Consider the following 10,219-nt stretch of genomic DNA (forward strand, 5'->3'; position numbering starts at 1 on the left):
TAATGGTTTCCGTTTGTCATTGTTCCGGCAGATTTCCGTTTTTTCAACAGAATCAATAGTGCAGTCGACTTAGTGCCAGGTTCTGCCTCACCCAGGAACTGCCAGCTGTGATTGGTCACCCCCCAAATCACAGAATTTACTGTTGTAACAGGAATTCATGTGCAGACAAAAGAGCTGCCTGTAATGTTTTTTTTTAAATAGTTCTTTCTGATGATTTGATCCAGCTTACGGTGGACAAAACTAATCTTTATGCCCAGCAATTTATTTTGGAACACCCCAACTCCTTTCATGTACAGCCCAATAGATGGCATTCCACTAATTGTGCCGAAATGCTAAAATATTGGGGGTTACTCCTCAACATGGGTCTCATTAAAAAGCCCAAAGTGAGATCCTACTGGTCGAAGGACATTTTATATCACTGTCCTCTTTACCATAGTACAATGACCAGACCTCGCTTTGAAGCCCTTCATAAATTTCTACATTTTAGTGATAACTCCCTATGACCTCCCCCAGGATGACCCCAATTTTAAAAGACTTTTTAAAATTTGGCCCCTCATTAACATTTTATCCCAAAATGTTTGGTCAATTTACACCCCTCAAAAATAAATCTCAATGAATGAATCCCTGGTGCACTTCAAGGGCAGGCTAAGGTTTTGCCCAATAAGCGCGCCAGGTACGGGAACAAGGTATACAAGCTGTGTGAATCTGAGACCAGATACACACATGCTTTCCGGATTTATGAGGGGAAGGACAGGACAATACAGCTCCCAGACTGTCCACCCTGCATAATGACCAGTTGGAAGATACTGTGGGACCTCCTGCACCCACTGTTTGATCAGGGGTGCATCTTGTACTTGGACAATTGGTACACAAGTGTACCCCTGTTCAAATGACTTCTAGACAAAAAAAACAGTGGTGTGTGGGACAGTGTGAAAAAAAATCGGAGGCACCTTCCCTAGACATTCATCTGCCACTCCCTGCAAATTGGCGAAAGAAGAGCATTGCTGCAGGATTGGATCCTGTGTCTCGAATTTAGAGACAAAAAACATGCATGCATGCTGACAACTATGCATGACGCCAGATGCACCCCTGTCCCCACACATGGATTCACATCATCCACGATGAAGCCTGTGTGCATTCAAGCATATAATAAACTAGCTTTTATACCCGGCGTTGCTCGGGAGGTTGACTTACGGTATAGATAGAGTAAAAGCTCAATATTTAAATACCTCTCAGTATGAATTTAATTGCTACCTCTCAATATGAATTGAATTGCTAGAGAGTGTAAATAATGTTATTGGAAGCATAAAAGAAATGAAATGAAGCAATATATGCATTACAGATTTATATAGTGTTGATTTAGGACTGCATGTTTCTATTCCAACGCTTTCTTGTAAACAATGTTTTTTGATTTTTGATCCGGTGCCAAGATGTAGAGATTCTTTCCAGTACTGACTCTCGAGCAAGCAACATATAGTTGCCCATGGGAAAAGAAGGGACTTTGAAGGTGTATTCCTGCCACTTTCAGGGATTGACCTTGAGCCTTGTTAATTGTCATTGTGAAGGCTAAGCGTACTGTGAACTGTTGCCGCTTGAACTCGAAAGGAACATCATTTGGAGCGAGGGAAATGCGAGGAATAAAGACAACTTCCCCCTTTGCACATCCTGTTAGTATGGTGGCCTCGATGACGTGATCCATCAACTTCTTGACACAGCCTCATCCCGTTGCAAAGTTTTAGAGTGTCAATGTTTCTCAACAGCATGATAGGAGAGCCAACCTTCAACTTCAAATCGATGGGCAGGTAAGCCAGGCGGCTCGAGAGAGTTGAGAAATTCTGTCGGATAGTACACTGCCTGATTGGGGTTAATAACTATGTCGGTGGACTTGTACAGCTTTTCTTGACCTGGCAGAGTCATTTGAATTTGCTGATTGATGGCGTTGATAGAATCATTCTATGGAGCCAGTATTGCCTGTTGACATAACCATTCATGATCTCTGTAGTTGAAGGCGATGTTGGGAAAGACACTGTAAACTCTTCCACCGACTTTGGAAAATTTGCGAAATCATCATGGAAGCTGATCAGATCTGTCCCATTGTCAACTTGAACATCTACATTCCCCAGATTGAGTAATCTGCTGGAAAACTCACCAGCTGTGGCATCTCTATGCAGATGAACTCGCATATTGGTAGTCAGACTCATCTTCTTCACATGCCTGCACAACAACGGCTGCTTCAAGCAAGCTTTCAATTCGTCTGCTGGTGTTCCCTTTGGAACAATAGGCAATGTCTGATGGAAATCACCGGCCAACACCAAGACAACACCTCCCATGACTGTATTGTTTCCACGTAAGTCCTGCAAAGTTTGATCCAGAGCTTCAAGCGCCAACTTATGTGCCATCGTGCATTCATCCCAGACAATCATCAAACATTCTTGCAGGACATTTGCCACACCAGTACCTTTGCTGATGTTACAAACAGGAGATGCATCTTGAGTCAAGTTGAGCGGTAATTTGAATGCTGAATGGGCAGTTTTGCCACCATCAATCAATGTTGCCGCAATGCCTGAGGAAGCAACAGCCAGAGAAATCCTGGATTGTTGTTGGATCTTTGCCAACAACAGGTTTATGACAAACGTCTTTCCTGTTCCGCCAGGAGCAGCCAATGTTTTTCACAACCATGTCCAAGATCTGATTGTACGCCGTCGTTTGGTCAGCAACCAAAAGAGGTTCGTTTCAAGATAAGTCTCCAGAGCGCTCATGTCATAGCTTGTTTCTTGAAGCAATTCCCGTCCAAGTCTTTCGTCGTTGTTCCTTTCCGTCGCGGGAAGTCCCAGTTGCTCGTCTCTTTCCAACCATCATGAGGGTCTTTTCTTCAAGTAGGATCAATGACATGTTGAACATTTGCGGAGTACAGCTGTCCAATTGGAGTCCCGGGTTTTGCCGTCGTGCTTGCAGAAGAACATCCTCCGAGAGGTGCTGTTTGCACTTTTCCCACAGTTCAAGTGGCTATGATTGTCCACACGTCATGAGAATGACAGCAAATAGGTTTCAGAAGCTTACTGGTAATTGGCAGGTTGCTGCTTCCTTGAAAGTCTTGTCCCGATGAGGATCACTCTCAAGTAGTCCCCTTTCTTGACATGCTTGCCGATAGGTTGTACAAACATGGTCACCAACAGTCTTGAGGCTAACAAACTCTGTCTTGCCTGCTACTGTGTGAAGAAGCAACCAGAGGTAGATGCACTCATGGTTGTTTGGGTGAACTGTGTAGACTCTGCCAAGAGCATCACTTGACTTGATTCCAACATGACCTTCAACTGGTGTACCTTGGACTCTTCACTTGAAAACTCTTGTAGATTTATTCCACGTATAATACTTTGGAACATCACAGTATAGAAGTGTCATTGCAAATCCATCTTGTTGGTAAAGCTTGAAGAATGCTGTCAGCGTGGTGTCTTTGGGCTGCAAAACTTGTTGTGCAGCAGTTTCCGTCGGATAGCGGTCGTTAATTGGAAAGTCCAAAATTCACCATACAGCCTCGTTGCTACTGATGTAACGTCCAGTTTGGAAGCGATCGATTTCATCAATTGTTCGTTTTTGTCTTTCTTGGCGATTGATTTCATCAGTTGTTATTCCTTGTCTTTCCAAGCCAAATGCTGCTTGATCCGATCCTTTGTTGACATATTTGCAGATGTACTTGATCGCCTTATCTGAGTTGCACTATTCAACATTGACGTGAGATTGAAAGATCTTGTAAAGAAATGGCGAGTGGGGTACAATCCATCTGTTGTTTACCTCGATGTCCTGGTAACTATTGCCAATCTTCATCTTCATCAATGCAGTGAACCCGCCTTCTCCCACTTTTCTTCTGCGATAAAGTGGATAACCATCATCTCCAGACTGAGTTTCATGGATCAGCTTTCTTTGGAATCTCTTTGTACAGAAGCCATCTTTTATTCATGGGGAGCTTGGATTCAGTCTTCCACATGGTCCATGGACCATGTTCTTCATGATGATGTCGAATAGCTTTTGATCTTCTTGTGCATTTGGGATCTCTGCACTCATGACAGAATCGATCTGATTTGGTCGGATCTTCTCCTTCAGCCATATCAGTATATGTGCGTGAGGCAAACCTCGTTTTTGCCATTCGATTGTGCACATGAAGCATTGAGTTTCTCCAAATACCTTGCCCTTCGTGAGGACATTCATGAACTTGATAACCTTTTGTCGAAAGACTCGGGCTACAAGATCGTATCTATCAGACGCCGATTGTTCTGGCAAGAGCTCTTGGCGAATTTCTTTCCATGTTGGGTTGCACGTAAAAGCAATAAACAGGTCAGGCCTTTCGTATTTTTGCACATGTCATGGAGTCTTGAGTGTATTCATGGGCTCCCTGTGAAGCTGGAAGGCAAGATAACCATCTGACCAACATTGCTCGTATTTCCATCGTTGACGACAGCATCTCGAAGGTGGATATAGCTTTCAGCGTGAAGTGCCTTCTGATTGAAACGGATGAAACGAAGTCGCTCCGTTTTGATTTTCGCATACATATCAACCAAAAACTGATGGAAAAGATTTTGGCACATGAACAGTTGATTTGAATGGCTTGCCCGCATCATAATTCGATAGGCGTAGAAGGCCATGCACGAACCTTTTTTCCCGGTGGTAACATTTCCGGTACTTGGATTTGTTTGGAACATTTGAATATCGTATCCGTCTTCACCTTGCCAAAAGATCAATGGGGACTGAAGAGTGTCATATGATCGATGGGTTTCAGAAACTCTCTGCAATTGATTACCACGCTTCTGCAGCACAATATCCCGATTTTCAAATTCCCCAACGATGACGACAGCAACTTCATTGACAGTTGGTGCATTGTATCGCTGCCGCTCATGCTCTCCTGTTGGCATTCGGTCAGCCTTGATAACCTTTTTGTAGTTATCCAAAGTCATAATTTCCAAAGAGCTCTTGAATATCTCGACATAACAGTGATGTTTGTGAAGCATCTGCTTCAGTTCCAGCAAAATGTTGGCCCGAGTTCCAGGGACGTTGCGCTGTCATTGCTGAACTTGAAGCTTGGCAGGAGCGATCCAAGTCGATGGCAAACTTGTCCCTGAATTTTGAAGGTGGGCATGAAACCTCTTTCTCAAATTTCGTTCACACCAAAAGAAGTCATCTGAAAGCAAGAGTTGTAGCGCCTCAAATTTCCCAGAAAGTGCTTGGTTTGGGGAGTGTTCGCAGTCATCAGTGGCTTGAGTGGTTCTGGTGGTGCAGTAAGTGGGGGTAGTTGAACCTTGCCAGCAGAGCAGCACATGCCAGGTGGCACAAGATATTCGTCGAGAAACAATATTTCTTGCGCCTTGTGCTCGAATCCGACGATCAGTCGCTTGAGGTATTTCTTCAGTTCTCGCGGTCGCTTGTCGCAATCTTTGATCTTCAAGCCGAGCATTGGTCATTTCTGGCGTTTCTGCTGCTCGACGTATTATTTGAGCCAAGCATCAACCTTCTCTTTGTTCAGGAGTTTTTCTTTTGGGAGCCATGGTCAGTGAAAAGTAAATTTCAGTAAAAGGGACTTTTAAACTAATCAAAAGTGGCAAAAGTAGACAAACTTTGTTTGATATCCAATGCAATCACAAATCGCTATTGGTTTGTTTTTCAAACAATCAAAGTGACTTTTAAACCAATCAAATTCTGCAAAAGGAGGCAAACTTTGTGAACTGTCCAATCCAATCAAATATCGCTACTGGTTTGTTTTACAGCCAATCAAAAATCGTGTTGGTTTGTTTATCAACCAATCAAAAATCGCTATTGGTTGGCTTTTCAACCAATCAAAAATCACGATCAGGCAAGTGTGTACTTCGATGAAAATTGAAAAGTGAATGGCAGTGAAAAGTAAATTTCAGTAAAAGTGACTTTCAGTAAAAGCGATTTTTAATCCAATCAAAAATCGCAAAAGGAGGCAAACTTTGTTCAATGTCCAATCAAAAATAGCTATTCCCTGATTTTAAACCAATGAAAAATCGGGCTTCAAACAAACAAATTTTATATAGTTCTATCCAGTATCAGGCTGCTCACACCAACTGCCTTTGACTGTAACAAGATGGCTGCCGTCACCATAATAACAAGCACAGCACATTGAGCCGCATTTATCAAAACTGTTTAATAGAAAAACATATCCTGGGGGGCGGAGCTTGCCGCTGACTGAGATGGCGGTGTGAGACAAGTCCTCCTGCACAACCTGTAGCTATACAGCGGCTCACAGCGACAGTTCGCCTTGTAACGAAGAGGCAGTACGAGGGCATCATTCCTTAATCCTCCTAGCACTACGGAGCACCATGACAAAGAGACGGGGAGCGAAGTTAGAGCTGAAAAAGCTCCCGGATTACTTCCCAGCGACGGAACACACCCAATATGGCGCCGGATCGCCTCTTGAGATGGAGGAAGAGCGTCCCTGCGCCCCACCGACGGACAGGTCAGGTCAGTCAGTAGAACGGGACACAGCTCCCCAGGGGAACTCAGAAGATGGGGGTAACCCGGCCAAACAGGGAGCGACTCGCTCAGCATCCTCCTCGCCTAACAGCACGGGCCCGATGCACAAGACATCACACTTTCCCTCTCCATTAACGGCCCAGGCAGGCGGCCTTACAGCTCCTCATGTCCCTGAGATGGCGGTTATCCCAGATGATGCCCCCCTCACTACTGCTATAATGAAGGGGTTAATACAGTCGTTACAGAGCTCCATATCGGAGACATTACACAAAATGATGGCACAGATTCAAACGTCGGTGGATGAGTTGGGAGGCCGCACTGACCACATTGAACGCAAAATGGGGGATTACGCTGGAGCACATAATACGCTTATAGACGCTCATTCTGGTCTTAAAGAAGAAGTGATATGCCTGAAGTCCAAATTAATGGATCAGGAAGATAGATCCAGACGGAACAACCTGAAGGTGCGGGGGGTCCCAGAGGCCGTTTCCCCATCGGATTTACAGAACTATCTTCAGGATATGTTTAAATCTTTGTCACCTATGCTCTCTCCTTTAGATCTGACCTTAGACAGAGCGCACAGGATCCCTAAATCTCGATCAGCTCCTATCGACTCTCCAAGGGATGTATTAACGAGAGTACATTTCTATCAAGCTAAGGATTGTATCCTTCAAGAGTCCAGACGGCTGGGGAAACTCCCTGACCCTTACACCCACGTCTCGATTTTTCCGGATCTATCCGCCTCTACGCTGATGCTTCGCAAGCAATTTCAACCGATCACAGCTACTCTCCGGGAGCACAACCTCAAATATAAATGGTATTTCCCGGTCAAGTTGATTGTCAACAAGAATGGAACCACTCATGTGATGTCTTCCCCGCCCGACGGTGTCTCTCTGCTGCGAAAATGGAATATCCCGATCGTCAACACTGCGGTCACCCCTTCTAGGGCATCTCCCCGTCGCATTTCTCCCGAATGGGAAATGGGCTGAAGTCGCCCAGTTGAACGACTCTCCAAGGTGACTGTCTGACCATACCTATGCGATACATGCTACCCTTGATGCCTTTTTCTCTCCCCCCATGGAGGTCAGTTCGGCGCAGTGTAGGCGCCATGTGCTTTTCACTTTTGTTTTAATGTTCTTGGTTTTTATGTCTAATGTTGTTAGGTTCTGTCCATCCAGATGCCTTGATCGGATTATCCGCAGCCAGCGGGTGACAACCGGGTATTTAATACTCACTAATGCACCTTCAGGTAAAATGTCATGCCTTTTACAATATCCTCCCTGAATGTTAAAGGGCTTAACAGCCCTTTCAAGCGACAAATGATGTAGAAAGAGGCGTTAGCTTTGAAATGCAAGTTTTTTTTGCACAGGAAACACACTTCTCACAACATAACCCCCCTAAATGCACACATTCCAAATTCGCGCATGTTTATCAGGCCAGTAGCCCCAGTAAAACTAAAGGAGTCCTTACTGCAATTAAAGACTCGGTGGTCTTTAAAGAACACGAGGTGATTCTAGATCCCCAAGGTAGATATCTGATCCTCATATGTGATATTAACCATATAACGTATACCTTGGTAAACCTATATCTCCCGAACTCTCACCAACTCAGGGCCTTTCATAAAATTCTTCGTAAAGTTTGGAAAGTGGAGAAGGGATTACTAATTATCGGCGGCGATTTTAACGAGGTAATGCACCCTACAATTGATTCCTCAAACGTGCTTAGGCCACGCTCCCAATTGCACAACACAGTACACGGGGAGGAGCTATATGATATTTGGCGCTGCCAACACGGGAACGAGCGTGATTTCACATATTTTTCTGCATCCCGCAAAGTGTACTCTAGAATTGATATGTTCCTGGTGTGTAAACGTAGCCTGCGATATATGTCCACATCACAGAATGGAACTATATTGTGGTCTGACCATGCCCCGATTACTGTGGTAGTTTCAGATACATCCCCCTCCCCTCCCTTTTCTTCCTGGAAGCTAAATGATCTGGTACTAGATCACCCAATGACTAAGGATCTTATGAATGACTACCTCAAGTTATACTTCCAGGTGAATTCTCCTTCTTCCAATAACTGCTACTCTTTATGGAACGCTCACAAGGCGTACATGAGGGGAATGGGGATTCAGGCCGCGTCCAGACTAAAAAAGGGAAAAAACAACTGCAGATATTCTCTCCCAACTACGCAATTTAGAGTCCCTTAATTAAAAACAAGTAACTCCGGACATTTCCCTCCGTATCAAAGATCTCAGAGGCCAACTCCAAAGTGTGCTTATGTCACGATATTTGACTATGTCCAAATCTATGCAGTTGGGGTTTTATACCCAGGGTAATAGACCTGGAGCCTTACTAGCCAAAATGATCAAAAAGTGTAATGCCAAACAGAGAACTGCGTTTTTATTAGATCGCCAGGGGGGGTCGCATCACCCACCCTCAGGAGATAAGTGAACAATTCAGGAACTATTATTATAGTTTATATAATCTGAAAGATGATCAATCGACTCATCAACCTTCCACTGAAGAAATAAACAACTTCTTGGGCGGCCTGAATCTGCCTTCCCTCTCAGAAACGGATGGTTCCGCCCTACAAGCACCCTTTACGGAAATAGAGCTATCCCGCGCCATTAAAAGTCTGCCGCAGTTTAAGGCCCCGGGCCCTGATGGGTTCACTAATTACTATTATAAAAAATATTCGAATGTGCTGTCTCCATACTTGGTGAGTGTGTTCAATACAGCAGCAGCGACTGGCTCTTTCCCAAGGTAGATGCTGTCTGCTACTATAGTCACGCTCCCAAAACCCGGGAAATCCCCAGACTCCCTGGCAAACTTCCGCCCCATTTCACTTTTGAATGTGGATATTAAACTCTATGCCAAGGTATTATCCAATAGATTGGTTAACTTACTCCCCACCATTATACATGAAGATCAAGTGGGATTTATTGCAGGTAGACAGGTGCCTGACGGCACAAGGCGGTATATTAATCTGATTGACTGGGCTAAAAAACGGCGAGTACCTTGTGTGCTCCTTGCCCTGGACGCGGAGAAGGCATTCGATAGGGTTCATTGGGGGTATTTGGATGCGATCATCACCAAATTTGGGTTTACAGCATGGATTAAATCTGCGATCCACGCGTTGTATTCTAACCCTTCCGCACGAGTCCTAGCCTCTGGTTTTCTTTCCACTCCATTCCCCATCACCAATGGTACTCGACAGGGCTGCCCTCTCTCCCCTCTAATATTTGCTATGGTAATGGAGCCACTGGTGGAGTAAATCCGACAGAACTCTGCTATACAGGGTATTCAAGTTGATCATGCCCTTCATAAAATAGGGCTATACGCTGACGATGTGATCCTCTCCTTAACGAACCCCTTAGCTTCTCTGGCAGAAGCTCAGAAGACTCTGGAAAAATTTGGGGAGGTGTCATATTACAAGGTAAACTGCAATAAATCCCACTTGTTAAATGTAGGTCTTCCCTTACATGTCCAGATTTCTTTACAGAGCTCCTTCCCCTTTCAATGGAATCCCCTTAAAATTTCGTATCTAGGTATTTCTCTTACTACGTCCACTAATCTTCTTTTTAAACATAACTTTAGCCCACTATTGCAAACCATTCCACAACTGTTGGCATCATATTCCCATGCTAGTACATCCTGGGTGGGCAGGATAGCGGTCATTAAAATGATGATCTTACCCATAATTTTGTACCAATTTCGCACGGTGATAA

The 10,219-nt window shown here is 44.4% G+C and overlaps 1 pseudogene; it reads right to left on the reverse strand.

Moving 5' to 3' along the window:
- Positions 1-1,913: 1,913 nt before the first annotated feature.
- Positions 1,914-4,949, reverse strand: LOC142741754 (uncharacterized; annotated as a pseudogene).
- Between the last annotated feature and the right edge of the window lie 5,270 nt (positions 4,950-10,219).

The sequence above is a fragment of the Rhinoderma darwinii genome, chromosome 2 (assembly GCF_050947455.1).
Source record: "Rhinoderma darwinii isolate aRhiDar2 chromosome 2, aRhiDar2.hap1, whole genome shotgun sequence".
Classification (NCBI taxonomy): Eukaryota; Metazoa; Chordata; class Amphibia; order Anura; family Rhinodermatidae; genus Rhinoderma; species Rhinoderma darwinii.